The sequence below is a fragment of the Spodoptera frugiperda genome, chromosome 15, assembly GCF_023101765.2.
Source record: "Spodoptera frugiperda isolate SF20-4 chromosome 15, AGI-APGP_CSIRO_Sfru_2.0, whole genome shotgun sequence".
Taxonomy (NCBI): Eukaryota; Metazoa; Arthropoda; class Insecta; order Lepidoptera; family Noctuidae; genus Spodoptera; species Spodoptera frugiperda.
Window position 1 is genome coordinate 4,965,094 of NC_064226.1, and position 19,283 is coordinate 4,984,376.

General features: G+C 34.4%; 2 protein-coding genes across 2 annotated transcripts in view; both read right to left on the reverse strand.

Annotated features, from left to right (window-relative positions):
* LOC118271812 (protein windpipe) overlaps positions 1-17,102 on the reverse strand; it is a 53,883-nt gene extending 36,781 nt beyond the window's left edge. Inside the window, exon 1 of the mRNA XM_035588046.2 lies at positions 16,817-17,102. The gene's annotated coding sequence lies outside the window, so the exon portion shown is untranslated. The remainder of the gene's footprint in view (positions 1-16,816) is intronic.
* Positions 1-19,283, reverse strand: part of LOC118273242 (lipase member H-like) — a 199,180-nt gene that overhangs the window by 1,192 nt on the left and 178,705 nt on the right. The gene's annotated exons all lie outside the window — the stretch shown is intronic.

The following is a 19,283-nucleotide window of genomic DNA, read 5'->3' on the forward strand; positions in this document are numbered from 1 at the left end:
GTGTAAGTTCTCTTGTTTTCAATAACCGATCTTAATCCAAAATCTATGGATCGATCCTTATTTTTATAGAAACTCTGTTGAGTTAGAACTAATGTCACACATTAAATCAATGTCAAAAATCGATTTTAATCTAAATCGGATATTTAAATCAGCATTTAATGGGTTAGCTATTCGTCAACTATTCTATGGACTACTCTAGATGTAAAACAGTTTATTGCAGCGTCTATAAGTAACTTCTTACTCAATACAGCTACTGTGTAACACGTAAAAAGTCCCGCATTTAGAAAACTATCACGGCCATCCAAAGTGCGGTGTGAAAATGTTATAAAAAGTTAGGAAGCGGCAAACTCTTTACGTGTTGTTTCCAAACAAAATGCTCATAAAGTTTTATATTTATTTACTTTTGAAGTAAAGAAAGTAAATATAGAAATTGATAGACGGTTTTGTAACAGTTACCTACATTTTGACATCACAATAAAACAGTACTGCGTGTAGAGAATTTACGAGTTGCGTGAAGTTAAATTAGTTTTTTCTGTGATTTATTGACGCCTAGTCGGCTGTTAAATTTAGACATGATGTGGATGTCGAACCAAAGAGATTTGATGAGTTTTAACAATAGATACTCTTTTTTATTTAAGGGGGGAAAATCATCCAATGACTTCTCCTGCTTTGGACGAGGCGAGAGGTAGTGTCAGACTCTTACTGACTAAAAACCACCCCGTTCCTAATCCTGCTTTTCGAGCCGGAGCCCCGGTAAACCGCTAGGCAGTACTCAGCTTCGGGTCAATAGATACTTACAGTATCCTATATTATGTAATTTCTGTCAATCAAGTATATCAACCTACCAAGTTAATTACGCACTTGATCGAGAATAAGGTTCTCAAACCATTAAACTATTATTACATAGTTTTATTTCTATTCTGAAAACTGACAATAGTTGCTGTAAAAAATCAAGTTTCAGTGACTAAAATATCTTTTTTAAGCCACTCATTGAAATGACTTATTATGTAACTTGGTTTATTGTTACGTAGGTAACTGTTACCCAACCGTATCGTTGCACTGAAATAATCTGAACATTTGTAATTGACCACTGAAGCGGTGTAAGTGATTTTTTTCAGTAACTGAAGAAACTGGTTTTTATAAGTTAGTAAAAGTGTTTCAGTTGTAAAGTATTGTGAGAAAAACCGTTTCGTTTGAAATGATATTATCGAATGATTATTTTTTTGACGAGATACCTATCGACGATTCACGTAATTTTATTCTTTGAAGACAGGTAGAAGCTTTCAAATCTATTGTCTAAATTAGATACTCGATCATAAGCTAATAATGACATTTTCAAAGACTGAATGCTTAATAATACTTTAAGTCAAACGTAATTTCAATTCAACCAGGAACTGTTATTATTATTATTTACAACTGTATTATATCCTACAGTTAAAATCAAAACATAACTTACAAAGACATATAAACTGTCATGAAATTAATTGAAATCTCATAATAAAATATACATAATTTACATTTCAATCAACGGTATAATATATAGGGCACCTTCCATTTAACCAATAAAACCCGCACCTTTAAGCACACTCGTGTTCTTTAAGCAAATGTCGATGCAAACACTAAACGTCTCGATATCTAATCGAATGACCACACTTTAATCGATTCTGTGTTTATTGCAATTTCCAATTCGATTCTCGATATTGGAAAGCGAGAATCGATATGATTGGAGAGCTGTTAGCGTGGGTGGAGAGACCTGTACTGTCGTATTGTCGTGCACAAGTTCTAGGGCTTACAAATGTACTACTTAGAGTCAATGACCAAGTTGCAACCTAGGACATTGCTATCGTGAGACTTTAAATTAATCAGGTTATACGTAAGATTTACGTAATTACTCAACTATGTCAAAGCACGCCGGGGGTCCACAATCATGAGCAACATGGGCGATGACCACCGCTCGGCGATGAAACAAAAAAAAATAATGATCGTTTTGCAATGAAAACAATATGAATGAAGATACAGATATTTTGTATTACATTGTATATGTAGTTACTGAAGCAAATCACGTTCATATAACGCAATAAAATATAAATAATGAAATGTTATTTTAGCATGAATATGTAAAAGCAAATAAACTCAAACGATATGTTTACTCCTACATAGTTTGATCACAACGAAGCAGACCGGCAACTGTAAAACTTACATCAAACATTTCGTGACTACGGGACTCTAACAAAAGTAGGTTTTTTTAAGAGGGAACATCATCCAATGACTTCTCCCACCTTGGGCGAGGCAAGATGGAGTGTCAGACTCTTACTGACTAAAAACGACCTGTTCCTACTCCTTTCGAGCCGGAGCCCCGGTAACAAGCTAGGCAGTATGCAGCTCCTGATAAACTTAGGTAGGTATGAACTCGTATTCTTATACTACAAGAGGCATATACAGACAATTATTAAGATAAAGGCATATTTTATTAGTCTTATGTAATGTTCAAAATCTTCAGTTTTATTGTATACCAGAGAAATTTAAACAAACCATGACAGTTTTTACGATAGCGATACTAAACAACAGTTGTGGCGCGATGTCGTTTCTTCAAAGCAACTAAATCGCTCGTAGCGTTGTAACTACAACAAAAAGTTGCCCGTCTACGTAGAATCTCAGTACTTTTTTATTTGCAATCAGTACACTACTCACCCACATGTATCGTAGGCGTTATATCCCATAGGACTTGATGCAAGGCAATGCACCCGATTCTATTATTAGGGACACGGGACTTTAGACATAATTTACATATTATTATAGTTGCTATTTTTGCTTGTGTGTATCTGATCTCAGATAGCTACACTTTCTAAGTTATTGTCATACGCTCATTCATGGACCTCTGCTAGACTTTCCTGGACCTCCTATATATTGTAAAAGCTTGTTATAATATCCATTCTTGGCAGGTGAGTTGGAGCTCACAGTTTAAAATATTAATTTGTATCTACTTTGATCTATTTATATGATTAATTTATTCTACTCTGTCAATTACTCGACTGCACTGTTGGCGTGGTGGCTGGGCAAACAGCTACTGCACAACGTGTAGCGGGTTCGATCCCCGCACGAAGCAACTCTTTGTGTGATCCGCAAATTGTTGTTTTAGGTCTGGGTCTAAGTTTATATGAACTTGTATGTTTGTAAACGCAACCCCACGACACAGGAGAAATATCTAGAGCGGGGCAAAGTTTAAAAAAAATACATATTCATAACAAGTCGCAAAAAAACTACGATACCCTAATTCCTAAAGAACCATCATTCAACACTCTTACGCAATATACCTAAATTATTACATAAACCACCTTCAAGGAACAAGATCAAGAGCTACACCGTAGTTCATTAAGAAAATAAACACACTAAAATAGTACAATTCGACATAGGTACATTTACTTAAAATATGTTCAGTAGCTTCGAGTATAAACCTTCTTTCAACAACTCTGCGTATTGTTTATGAATGTGCCGAAACGTTATTTAACAATATATAAACTGTAGGGTTAAGTACTTAATATACCGGGAAGGGAAGTATTATAGTATATGTGTATTTGTTTATAATGTGAGCGTATGCGCACGCCCGCCATTAATCCTTGACAATAACCCAAAATTATAGTTCGCGCGTGAAGTCTAAGCTAATTTTGGAACGGTGTTGTGTGAATGGAAGGAACTAGCTTTGTTGCGACGTGCGTTTCCCTTCGTAGGTTTGATTTAACTGCTTTATTGTTACTATAGACTAATTGAGTTGGTAAACTAGGAAATTGTAATGTTAATATAGATTTTTTCTTTGTCATAAACATTAATTATTATGTTATAGGCTTACTCACGTAATTGTTTGACGAGGAACTCGACTAGTTTCAAGCCATGATAGAGGCTCATATTCATGAGCAGCATTCGTATGTCGCGCATACGACACTGCGATTGTAGCGGAAAGCGGCATACTTGAGGAAGCCGATTACACGGTAGTAAATTTAGTATGTCTCACGAAAGTTATAATAAAATGTCATAAACATCTTCAATATTTTACGTCTGAAATACAAAATTGCCTAAAAAGATCTGCTATGAAGTGAACAACGACCAATAAGAGGAAGTCAGTCACATTCTCGATGTTTATAAACATTAAGATTGAATGGAATCCTCTTCCATCCAGTATTCAATATAAAAAGAGACAATATTTCACCCCTTGTACCCAATCATCCCACAAAAAATATCAATACTCCCCATACGAACCCATAAACATCCAATTTTATTTTACGACCTAGCATTAGGCGACACAAATAAATAAATAAAACATGGCAATAAAAATAATGCTGGACACCCTTTACATGGCAACCCTTCCTGGAATTATATCGTTAGGGAATGCATATGTTAGAGAATAACTCTTTAAGTAACAATGTTCAAACCGCAATTGATTATGCCCGCATTTTGGACAGTACAAATTGGTTGCCAATTGGGTTATTGATTAGAATACTCAACCGATCATACGAATAGGTACATTAGGTAGTATTGAAAGTTTTTGCACATGGTTAGTAGTTGAATAGTTTGAGAAGATAGTCCCAATTACGCGACTGAAGTTTAACCCCTAATCTGCTGGATCGCAAATCTAATCAAGGCATTTTTTATAAATTCTCTTATAGTGATAGACATGTAGTTTATTAACATATAACCTATTGCTTACTTAATTTGATTAAGTTTCAAAAACTCAGAAAATGTATGCTACCTTTTCTACATGTCAAAAAACTCTTTTTCTGGACATCCAAAATGGTCTGAAATTAAGATTACATCCCAGATATCCTCAATCGTAAATTTATAGCAATATATCTCTCACAATCTTGATTATAGACTGAAATAAGAGAATAACATCCCATATTTTATCGTAGGTAACATCCTAATCGCATGTTTGCTTAACAAGAAAATATTGCACCGTGTTTACAGTAGATTTGTACTCAGTCCACCTAGACGGTGGCCATATTGAGAAGATCAACGTTCTTATCGTGTTTGTCTGCTAAAGCGCATTCTACTACTCGTGTGTGAATAATATAAAGTATTACAACTTTTTCTAGTTGATAACGGTTCAAAAATGCCAAGAATTTACTGGTTTGCCGTTTTTGTGCGTTTTTGTGATTGGTATGAATAACGTTTTAGGAAAATCAGAGATAAAAAGCAGTTGCTGATCGTTAGTCTCGCTAAAAATCGAGAACGGCTGAACCGTTTTGGCAAATTTTGGCCTTAAATTGTTTGTTGAAGCCCAGGAAAGGTTTAACAAGTGAGAAAATGAAGTTTAAGGCGGTACTATTATTATATGTATATTGTTCAAAGTAACTAAACTAACATTGACTTCACATACACAAGTATACATGATACTGTATGTTTACAAAACACTCGTACAAATGTCAAATAAATAAAAAGAAAACTCAATCACTCTCTTTCGATATTTATTGACATAAACAAGAGTCAATGCATTGGTATGTCAGTCTGATTAATCCTACATTGAGCATGACAGATTGATCATTCGATGACAATATTCTACTAACGAGCGGATCAATTACTGGACTTCTTACATTCTTTAGATGCACTCAGACGAATATATAGTTTAGAAAAAAATACTGGAACTATGTATTTGCTAGTTAAGAGTAGGACAAGTTTCCAGATTAGATACTATGTAATCGTAAGCTCTTTGCAAACGTCTAATGGTTTAAGTTAACTTTTGTATTTTATCAAACAAATTGTGAGCAATTATTGAACAGGGTTTGACAATATCAGAACTTCATGGTGATCTGAAGTCATATTATTTAAGACAGAATATACAGTGTCTATAATTTTAAATAAATATATTTATGTTATTAAGTGTCAATCTAATTATTATGTTTATGTTGAATAAACTACGTAGGTGTGTGTTTTATATACAATTGCTATGAGTATTATGAATTGTAGTTAGGAAGAGGTTAGAAAAATTTTGTACTTACTAGGTAAAGACGAGGATACGTAGTCTTAATGTCGATGACCTTCAAAATAATACATGGTTCTACAATTTTCACTATACTACTATATGCAAGCGGTACCGTTTACGAAAGTAACAGGTTGCTATCGTGTCCACAACCAACACGTTTTGTGCACACAGCTGTTTCTATTTATTTGTCTCAGCAGGTGTCGGAATTCTGCACTCATAAAATGTTCACTTTTTTATTTATAAATGCAGCATAATTAACAGAATACGAGACGTGTCACATATTGAAAACGAAAGCATATTGGTACGGTACTTAGTATTAAAATAATAAAATATACCTATGACTCAACGGGGCTGGCATATTCTACGATTTCGATAAAAACCCTTAAAATAAAAGAGGTTACTAAAAAAAAAACAGTTTTATTCTGATCAACAAATATTGACGAAAACTCGACATCGATGACGTATGACACTCACATTGCAATGTTTGAAGAAGATTCTAGAAAGAATTCTTAGTCTTCGTTCTACAAGACTGGTCAGGTCTGTACACCGCCTTAAACGACACGGAAGGAGTGTTCCCTACATGGCCACGACTGGGATATAGTGGCTAGGAAACAGGTCTCTAGGAACGATAATAGTGATCGTAATAAGCTGAAATGGTGTGTGCGTGTTACCAGCCGGCCGGCGTTAGGGGGTCCAACCACTTACGATGCCGCCGTATAACATGTGTGGGGAATATCTGCGCGTCTATCTGTTAATCTCTTTAAATTGATCCAGTTTTATATTTATTTCTATTTTCTATCTCAGTTGGCATTAGTGGAAATTATGTCTAATAGGGGAGTAGGGAAAAAGAAGACATATTGCGGCGACCTTAAGTAACTCAGGATCGGAGTAGGCATTGTCGTTAACGTTGGCAATTTTTGAGTGGAAAGAGTTATTAGAATTTTTGTATTTAAATGGTGTATTGTTCTAGCTAGACGTATACAAAAGACACACAAAGACCAGTTTTTTTTACAATGTTGAATATTGTTATGGGGTAATGAAATCACTTTATTTGATATGAAAGTAGAAAACTTTAATTCAGATCTAAAAACTACAGTACTAGGAAGTGATGACCATATGATGAATGTTGATATTATGGTTTATTTAATATGAAATATAGAAAACTTTAATTTAGATTAAAATACAACTGTACTAGGAAATTATGACCACAGAGTATAGTTATATTATAGAAGGTATAGATTTATTCCAACAATGAATATGCTTTTTCTATTACAAGACGAAGACGTAATCGTTCAATGATTAAAATATCATTTCCTATTCACACGTTACCACATTCACGTGACAATATTTACAAGTTAATTATAATTACAGTGCACAGGTCAGTCATCTATGCAATTAAACATGTTCTTGGTTCAGCCTTTGACCCTTTTCGCTATAATATATAATATACAAGCGATTTCCTGCAACATATTCAAAGAAACCCATCAATATGCCACACGGAAACTTGCAATAAATTGCACTCATTTTATATGGGCATAGACACTTCAAAGGTTTTATTGAATTGATTCCAATTACTTCTAGCGAAACGACGAATGTTAATCTTGAGCTAGAATAGAGCGGATAACTGTATTTCTGTAGTAAATTCAAATTAATATCTGTAGTTTATGACATAACGTTTTATGTTTTATACTATTTCTAGCTAATTAACTTGTGGATACTAGTTTTAATGGCGAGATTAATAAATTTATTTAAAAAAAAATTAGGATAAGTATAGAAAATAGTTTATTATAATTTTTGAATCATATTTATAGTGATACATTTTTAATATGGCTACTACATAATATGTGGAGTTATCACAAGTTCAAAGCAAAAACAAGACGCATTCACGTGTCACGTCGACTTTGATCCAACACTATCTTGTATAGACGACGGATTACTCACATCATCTGTTAATTACTTAGGTTGCACTGTCAGAAACACGTTCACTCAATATTAGTCTTTATTGCCACTAATTTAGAGTATGGATTACCACATAATTTAATTTAAAGTTGATGGTAATACGAAACACCGCTCTTAACTTCAAATCAAATAATCGTAAATCTTAACACAAAATTGCAATCGCTATTAACATGTAATAATGCAGGTTAATGCAATTGGCACATGCGTGATACAACGTTACAAACCTACAATTACGTTACTATGGCAACTTAACAATAATAAAATGAATAATCTACTTAAATATTTTCCGAAGAATGTCCCCACTTAACCGATTTTTAAAGGGGAAAGTCATCTAATATCTTCTCCCACCTTAGGCGAGAGGGAGTGTCAGACTTTTACTGACTAAAAACGACCCTGTTCCTACTCCTGCTTTTTGAGGTAAACCCGCTAAGTAGTCCACAGCTCCAGATCCCCACTTAACCGTTGACGACCACACGACAAGATAGTAATTAAGATTTATTTGAAAATAAAATTGATAAACATGTGTTGTGTAGATATCTGAGTTCATAATTTCAAAGTGTAAGTTATTGGTTTCGAAAGTGGGAAACCACGAACGTCTGCCTAATGGCCTTTGTTCCTTTTTAGTGAACACTTGACCATCTTCACATTAAACCATCAACGGGTTCTTTGTTACACGCCTGGGAAAGTTTACGAAATTCTAGATAAGTAACCGTATATGTTTTGTATCAAACCGAGGCTCACATATTGTAATGTGTGATTTGTCGATACGAAAAATCAATATTTTTTCGTAGAAATGATAAATGTTATCGTTTTGATAAGTGATGTCAGGACCGCATACGAGTAGTCGTCGGCTTCGACTCGCTGATTATATTTGACGCATTCAAATCATTTACAATTGCATAATGTTAGCTCTAAGATATTCTTGTTTAGCGAAGAATTTTGAATGTATTTATGCACTTCTGTGGGAAGATAAGAGGTTTATAGTGTTTGATATTTCATTAAATATTTATCATTCGTGTGTCTGTGTTTGTACTTAGGTACATGTCATTTTTGCATTATTGAAATAACTGTTTAGACTAGTAACATTGAGTAATGAACCATAGAACATGGAAAAGAAGATTCATTTTCGAACAAAACGGAATTTAGACGCAAAATATAAAGGTAGGGACTGACGCACGGCAATTTACACATCTAACATTAACAGTTTAAACAGTGTAGATAAGGTTTTACAGCTGGCTGTCAACAACGATAACCGTTCCTGTTCATTTATCGTAATTATGAATTAGTTTGTAGTTCTCAGCAACATAATTAGACATCAAATTAATCAATTACAAGTAGTCAAAGGTTTAGTCGGAGCGTTTATCGGAAAACGTGATTCAAGATACGGGTTAAGATAAAATAAGAGGATATGATTAGGTTTTATTGAAGAAATAATAATAATTATTGCCATTGTAGAAATACTAGCTCAGATTGCACTAGAATTCAGCACAAAATGTCGGTAATAATGGAACCAATAGAAAATAGTTTTAAGTAACAGAGTTGGAAATTGACTAATTATTTCAAACGATTAACTTTACATATTTAAAATACCTGAATACGTGTTTACAACTACCACTAAATAACTAGAAAAGTCTACATACCTAGATACATTAAGCAGATTGAATTATTAACGTAAAGTCACAAGGGAGTTGCGTAAGCGTACGATAATGTTCCTAATTACGTCACAGCTAAGTGCATAATTCGATGCGTCTATTGTTTAGTTACAAATTCCTCGAAGTTTTAGGTACTGACGTAGTATAAAGCAGAAGACTTAGTATTATTCCGAAAATTAATCCTATATCTAGTTCATAAAGTCTAAAATTACGTAAACTAATAACTATCAATGTGTAGGTCTAGGTCATGAATATTTCTGGAATAGGATTGTAGTTTCTATGTTATCAAGTTATTAAGGCGTTTATCGATTGAATTTAATGATAAGTAGCAAAAAGGTAGTGATTAGAGTAACGTAAGTACATTTCTAAGAATACTCAATTTTATATCTTACTGATAGCGATGCGGAGTAGTTTTTCGATTGAAATTATTCATCTATACAAATAACGATATGAGTCATGTTCATAGGCAATTGTTTGAACTTTACCGATTTATATCTTTGATACTGTGATGGATTGGATATTGTTGCAACCTACTAGTGTACACAAACGTGATTGTTTCACGTAACCCATTGTAAACGCACTTTGCAAACAATAGATATTCCTTTGTTGTATCGGCTAGATGCACTACCTCGTGCATTTTATTTAAAATCATAGGATTATCATTGTCCACAAGTCTGGCGGCCATTACAATAGTTTCTGTGACGCCCACATCGCATAATGGTCTATGGTGTATGACTCTATGACCCATAAAGCCCCACCTTTACTAAAGATGTCCTATTTACGCACCTCAATGAATGAGTCCATACAAAATTACGGAGTCAGTCACGCGTTGCACACACTATCTGTCATCATCCTTTTGTTGTCCATTGCTGCTGACATTTCAATTTGATGTTCCAAAGCAAATCACAACACGTAATGTACGGGTATTATATTAAATTAGTCGTCTGTTCGGTAACTTTGAAATTGGGTAATTATTTGAAACCAGTCGTTGAATTGTGTATTTAACTACATATTATTTTAAATTACTGTGAGGATGTCAGATGAGGTTATGTCACTTAGGTACGTTTTTGTGCAGTAGTCGCTTCAAGGCTCATAAATTACGGCTGGTAACCTTTAGAACAACCGAAAATTACTGTAGGTAGAGGAAAATTTTGACAAGTACACGATAACTGTAGAATATAATACGTGCACCTAATTTATTTCATTGTGTTACGTTTTGGAATCCATATTGTGTGCTACTTCAGTGATACTATTGTAATTTCAAAAGCAGTGTACTTTTTATAAATTATGATTGAATTAGGAAAATAACAGAAAAAAACTACAACAAAGAGAATTTAAATAAATATCGGCTAGATAAACCTTGATCAAGCCCCAGTAAGAAGCCCAGTTAGATCTATCATAAAAGACACGAAAAAGAAAAAAACCGAATCACTAAAAAATACTATAAGTATCCAAAACACCTACTACCAAATTAGTAAATCACATACACAGCTTTATATTAAACCAGATGACATCACGAGTGATCTAGAGGGGCGTAAAAACAATGGCCCAATGATAGAACCCACTTACAACGCTAATCAGATTAGATACGCATGTTAGTACTGTTACAAAATTAGACATTGCACCACACCTCCTGAATATAGTCAATACTAATTACAGGGCAGTTGCGAAGAAAGTTTTAATGAATGATGAATATGTAGATGAAGACTGAAGTAATGATAGTAATGATAAATTAATTGAATTATGATATAATGGATATGATAATTGCAATCTTAATTATACAGGAGAAAGAGAGAGAGAATCAGAAAGAGTTGATTACAAATATTTTGCTTTGATAGTCACGTATGGAATTTTTGGGTTAAATCTCCAAAATTCTTGAACTTCAAAACATATTAATGTACCCTTGACCTATACCTTTACAAAATAAGAGCCGTAATTGTAAGGTTCATAATTACACGACTAGATAGCTCGATACAAACATGTTAAACCCAGTTAAAAAAAGATAAACCAAACATTTCTATTTCAATGCAGGAAATAATTAGTTTAATTCGTTTGACCTTGACACTTATTTCGTTAACATCTGTATCTAATACTTATATAACGTTTGTAGATCTTACTCAATATTTATTTTCACTTTTCAAATTATCGTATTTACGTTTAGAACCAATGTCTGGCTCCAAATTACCTATTCTCTCGAATTCTTTGAATAAACTATAACTACTTACCTACTACTGGTTTATTAGGAATCGTGTTTGGCACATTTATTTTCTCATTTATCTCTTCGTTCGGTTTTTCTATTATCAATTTTACTTCTTATTTTACTTTTAAGCACATTTTTTTTTATCCGAACTTCGAGACTTTCACTACCAAAATTAGTGTCAGTTAATGACACTTCTATACAGTTTGAGGGTCTAACCATAAAATTGTTATTTAGGTACTAAATACCGTAATTTCCTTAGGTATATATAAACTACAATTAATTACCAATAACTTCCTAAGTAACGCCACAAACATAAACATCAAAATCCAATTACTCAGGTAGCAAACTAAAAGAAAGTTCTAGAACTTTCGGCTATTAATTTCTGCCACTTAATAGAAACACTAAATTTGATTCCAAAGATTTCTCAAAGACCTCATTAGTTGCTTTCTCATTAATATCTTTATTAGCAACCCATTGTTCTAAATTAATCTTTAAAACATCATAATTAAAATTGAGAACAGAATAACATCAGCCAGTATTATCTCACACGGCACATAAATATTCAATCACGTTAGCTTCTCATGTTACCACAATGACATGAACTTGAGATCATATGATGATAAAATTAATATGACTACCATGATAAAATAACTGAGATTTTAAGTATAATTTAATGTAAGGCGACTCATAATAAAGCTAATAATATAACACAGTGTAACACATTTATTGCTAGAAGTACTGCATGATGTAAATGTAGGTCTACAGTCCAAGTCGTTGTTATGTGACCACTGGGGACACGAGATAACAATACAGGCACATATTAATATCTCCATATACACATCTATACACTGGTGTATTCATTATTGACCACTGGGACACAGAATATTATAACCGGACCACATTTCAAACGAATTTCGATCTACTTTATCAGAGACTACAGCTAACAGATTGCAATCTGCATTACCTGACGTTATTCATCGCATGAAGACCTAATAACACCATTTTTTTACACTGCGCATGCGACTCTTGATACAAATTCGCGAACCAAACTGTATCGGGCTGGGGGTGAAAGTAGACGTGCTTTCACTGCGTTCAGCGTTGAGATAAAATAATTTTTAGCTCGTGACATTCTATAAGATCAGATGATACGCTGCGTAAAAGCCCTAACCGGCGTTTAAAATTGATACATAAAACTCAGTTGTCACAAATGTTACGCCCACTTGCAATAAATTACCATTCATAATGCAATAACGGTGTTTAGACTAAGAAATGTTTGTTCCACATGGAGTAATATAAATTGACAGTGACAAAATTAAACGCTTCGCATTAGTATTCGTCAGTCTGCAGCGATAAAAATGATGGATTGGGAAGTCTCGGGCAGTGAGATCGGAATGACATGCATTAATATCATTGGAATATTGAACAAGTGTGTTAATCCTGCTAAATGTTATCCAAACTGTAGATGTGAACCAAGTACAGCGTACATCATAGCTCATAGCATTAAGTAAACCATTGGTCACGATCATCTGCAAGCATTATTGTATTCACACGAATTCAACAAGTGTAAAACGTGTAGATCCACAGTAAAATTTTCAAATGTCCTTCATTTATCACTGTACGAACTCTAAAGTAGACTTTATGCAACTCGTACTAAGTAGCATTTTGTTTACTCACGAAAAGTCTATGTTTAGACAGCGAAATTATCATTTCCGCCTAAAAATAATAATGACACTGTTGAGTTGCTCATAGAGAGCTTGTCTAAATATTTTACATAATCATAAATTGGACACACATTATACTATCTACTATTAGCAAAATGAAGAAAAATTTTACGCTTTTGGTGGCAATTAATTTTATTAATTAATTCTCCGTTAGAAGACATCCAAACATCGAGGCAAAAGTTATTTAGGATACAGATAGTCCAAACATAAACAAGAAAAGCGATTAATGTCAAGATTACCCCAATTAAACACTAGAAATATATCAAGAAGAACAAGAAATTGATAAAGACGAAGTAATGTGCAATCTTGAAGCTGAGACTCTCACAAATGACCCTAGATCTGAACACATTAGCGGGCTTGGTATGGAATATTCAGGAGTAAACGAGAGCGAGCTTGTCAAGAGTTATAGGTGCAGTTTGCCATCGGGCTATTATCATGGCTGCATCGGCGAGTGGAAAGCAATGGAACTCACCTACGACAGCCAGATACGTTTACTTCGTGCGTTCCCATATACGGCTAATTCGAAATTGCTTTCTTTGATATGGTTAAGTGGAAATACATTTTTGTTGAGCTTTGCTTCTTGTTACCCGTCGTGATTTCAATATGTACTCTTTTTGGTCAACATTTATAATTATAATCACTTTAAATAAAATTTCTTAAGGTTAGTCGGATTCAAATTTTGAATGTTTTATCAGATCCAATGGTAATCGTAAATGCGCACTACAATATACAATATATTGTAATAAATTACAAATCATTTAGTTCTGGTATTTGATTTGACTAGTTTTTCGAAACACCATACAGTTTCAATATTGTAATCCCAATTAAGGTTATGTAATCAATATTTAACTGTAATTCAAATAATAGCCAAGTTAAACGGACAATAGCTTTTTTTGAACATACAGATGTATAAAAACCGGCGTATCGGCAAACATAATCATAGTCAAGAGGCATAGTCAAGTCTGCAATCACGGCAACTCAAAATTTTATTACCGGTAATTTGGCTTTCCGTTCCAAACTGACGCTTGTAAATATTTTTTATCGTTTAAATTGATTAGAATGAAGAATCTGCGTGACTGACATCATAGAGGCCGATTGATTTTACACATTTCAGAAAAAAAAGACGATTTGTTTTAAATTGGAACAGAACAATTGGATCGTAAACCGCAAACATCGAAGTCAGATTCGCCTGTGCGAATGTGGCTCCCTCATTCGAGGCGAGTACGTCATAATTACTCTTCAAAGGCCTTGTCTGATAACATTGGTGTGATAGATGTGTCCTCAGTGAATGTAGACGAGATAAACGCATTCACACGACATGTGCAACAATTATTGTTCCACAATAAAACAGCTGAAGCGTCAAGCTGGTATTCTTGTGAAACTGCACAGATGTTCGATACAACGTCGACTTATTTCGAGTCGGACAGACGTAAAGTCAACGTCCATTCGCTCGCTTCCGGACACAACAATAATTTTCGCCAGTCCACGTCGAAATAGTTACTATGTTTGATAAATACTTTGAAATATGTAAATTGAGTTTGGGATCGAACGATGACCGCTATTAGTCTTCTAGAAACGGTTCTTGAATTATTGCGAACTTTAGAATTTACTGCAATTTTTTGATAGGTTCAAGAGTGTATTTTGAATGAGCTATCATAGCACAAGAGTGTAGATAGTACAGTAAATAAGTACGGCAAGTACTCTGACTAGCCTTAATACTCAGTCATGTGTGTGATTCATTCTGAACAACGCACCAGTACCTTTGGACTTTGGTAACGTTACTGTCAACATTGGAACATCACCACTATACGCGTCTCTTTCAAAATTTGGCCACCTTTACTAAAAGTAAGTTCGCAAAATTACTCCCTGGCCCATAACCTTGACAGATCCCATTGTGCAATCGGTACGTAGCTTCACTATACAAGGAAATGCACCTGGTCATCAGCTGTGCACTTAAGCTCCCCTTTACGTTGATATCGCAGAATGGGGTGGTCCTAATTACCGTATAGACCGTTGCAAATGTCTTAATGTACGTAGTTAGGTGCATAGTTTGAGGAAATGAAGCGGTAGGGCCGCTCAGTGCTTGCCCGGTGGTCGGAACGTAAACCGTAACCGCCCGCTAATCACGCCACTATTACGAAGATAGCAAACGTGCGTTGGCGCACACTGCACAGTGCAACCAACAGTTCACAAACACAGAAAAAATATATTCTTTTTTTTCTAAAGTAAATTATTGGTTATACAAAATTATGTTTGCTAATGCCATTAAAGTAATTACAGTAAGAAACAATAACAACTATTAAAGTATTTTTAATGATAAAATCGAGTTTTATGATGACAAAAACTGTTTATCTTTTGCTCGTCAAATTAGATAAAAAATAACCTTCGTCAAAACAACATCGACGTGAACTGTACTGGAACATTAGAAAAAAAAAACTCTAACGCTGTTAAAAGAAAAAAAAGCACCAGTTGCATAAACACTTAATACCAAATTCGAAAACATTCAATTACATTTTTTCTAGCCATTGCATACACGTTAAAGTACTATTCATCAACAAACAGTTCAGGAAACTAAATAACGTATTTTTTCTGTCGCCTAACTGATTTGACATTGACCTCGAGTTTTAAATTGAATAAGAAATAACTATTTAGTCAAGTCAAAGTCATTAAGTTACTAGTATATTCTAATATACAGTTAGTTATAAAGAGGAGGAATGTTTGAGCTAAACGTTAGGAAAATACCATCATAAAACTTCAAAACTTATTTATTAGTCAGTGCGATTCTAGATAAGATATCTATTTAGCAGTGTTAGATTGCTACGGACATTACTATTAATCGGTAGTTGTTCCAACGCCTTAATTATCTCTCCAAGCAATTTCCGATGTACACACTAAATTGATTTATCTCTGCCGTACCAATAACCAAACCCGTTTCAAAGATTCACTCAAAGCAATAAAATTTATTGAAAAAAATAACTCAACAGGAAGGTATGAGCTCTCGGCAGATAAACCTTGGACACGTGTGAAGCTTATACTCATCAATGACATAAAATTCATCAAACTATTTACTCAACCTGACGTAAGAACTATTAATTAATTTTCAACTTATATAGAACTTCACTTTAAACACCAACCGACGAAAACCTATTCAATGAAATTCAAATCGAATTTACGTAGGTAGATGCTAAACGATTGTCTACTTGCAAATTTATTTCACTAGGTACGTATTTAGTTTGCGAATTCTTCGTAATTAGTTTATCCAACAAGTTTTTGTTAACACAAGCGCAAAGAAATGTTTAAAAATACTTACCAAGGATATCGTGCAAATTATAAACTATTCGTATCGTTACTTCGATTCGTTGTCGAATGCACGTTGCAATTCAAGTCCTCGCCAGAAAATTTTCCGGATCACTCAACTCCGCTCACTGTCGCACTGTCACTTATCGAGCACGGCCGGCTTTTTTTTAAGTTATCACGCCAAAGTGTGTGCCTCCGTGGGAACGGTGCGTGGTGTCGATTCGATGGATCGGTGCGGACTGGCTGGCTGTCGCACGCCGGCCGCCGACTCCGAAACTCGACTTGTGTTCGCTAGACACAGAATAGGGGCATGCTGTGCATAATCGCCGCCGTGCATCGATATCATACAACTTTTGTTGTAAAACTATTCACAAGTTTGTGCGTTGTAACCGATTTACATCGGTCGCAATAATTATGGTTTTATTTTTAAACTAACCAATGTAAATGAGTCTAGATTTAAATAGACATTTATTCTAGAAGTTTTGAGTCTGACAAATTGGGACTATGATACGCGTAATTTTGACAAACAATTCAAAGCAAAAAGTGCTGAAAGCGTTGACCGCAACATCGCGTGGATATAATTGTGTCCGAGTGGTCGGTAACATGAAATATATTGTTAATCATCGACTGATTATATACACACTGGCACACATGTCGGTGCTGGATTAGCACTGTGTCTAATTGTGGGAATACGCGCGTGTTCAAGATCGCGCCACCTCTCAGCTATTCGCGCGCCTTTTACTACACACATTTTTTTTCTCATTGAAGAGATGCGATGACTTTTTGGAACGATTGTGAAGATGCGATAAAAGAATAAGCATCTGTCATTGTGATTCTAGTAATAAAAAAACGTAAACAGCTATCTCTATAGACGTGTAACGTAAACACAAACTTGAGTAATTAATGTCATTATTATTCACTAAATCAGTTAAACACCTGTGTTCAGAGACAGTAAGAGAAACAAGAGTTTACCTTAAAAAACTAAATTTGAACACTTAAAACTATTTATTATTCATAGGAATCTTTAGGATACCTGTTTAAACAGCTACTTATAATTTTATTTGTAAGAAGTAAGAATAGGTAAGATCACAATTAAATCTAGATAATGGCATTGGACATTGTTTAGCAGTGGTCTAGACTAAATTGTTTCGTAACCAACTATAATTACACAAATCCCGTGTCTTGGTCCAAAATAATTATGAAACAGAGAAGCAACCAGTTTTGTTATACAAACAGTTCCGAATGGGGTTTCACAGCGTAAATTCCGTTTTTGTTTTTTGGTCCTATTTGTACCTAAATTTACCTACATATTATTATGTTTCTTGAGGTTTTTTTCAGTTAGTTTGAGGTCGATACTGAGTCATATATACCTAATCAAATTCGACTCGAATGATCCACAAAAGAATTAAGTAACTAACATGCATATTTGTTAAGTACTAAAAGTTCCCACTTACAAAACTCATACCTACTTTGCAATTTCAGTTTTTTGAAAATTTCTCAGTAGTAGCACGGAGTCTGGAATTGTACCCAGTATATGGCAATAGGCTCATCCCCTATTACATGGGACTTATAACACAAATGGTGAAAGTGGGTGTACATTATACACTGGCATTACGTGCCATAATGTGTACCTCTGCCTACCCCTTCGGGGATAAAAGGCGAGACGATACTACTCATACTTTTATGTCCTAAATTAAAGAATCAAAACAATCATAATCTAGAAGTTAAATTCATCAAAATATGCAGGTCATAAGGGTTTAAATAGGATACCTAGTTGTGCACAAACCATTGCATTCAGCAGTTAATTTGAGCAAAAACCAGACTAGTCTAAAATAAATAACAACTTAGCAACATTTAATTAGAATTAAAAATGAAATTCTGCTTTTAAATCAATTTTGTCTTTCAACTGTGATTGGCTAGACAAGGTGGCGAGATTATTTCATTTTATGACGATTTTACAAAACATACAGTAGGTAAATACGAATTTTGCCGTCAGCATTTTTGAAAATAGGTATAGCGTGAGTTTGACGTAATTAGTTTTACTATGTTTTCTTAATCAGCTATAAGTTCCAATAAATGTAATTAATTTATACATACGTATGTATTTCTCAGGTGATAGAGAGAGAAAAAAAAAAAATGTAAGCAATGCAACGTCACATCTTTTATCGGGGTGGGCAGAGGTGCACATTCAGCACGTAATGCCGCTATACAATGTACACCCACTTTTCACCATTTGGTAATAGGGTGTGAGCCTAGTGCCATAGACTGGACTCAATTCATTTTAACTCTGTGCTACTACTGAGAAATTTTCACAAAACCAAAAAGGGCCCAGTAATATTTTGCCCAACCCGGGCATCAAACCCGAAACCCATTGTCGCATACTTGCAACCTCTCGAACAACAAGGCAGTGAATATTTTTCAGAGTTACAGGTCCTAACGAGAATTCGTTAAAGGAATTATTTGGCTCCTGCAGAACTTTA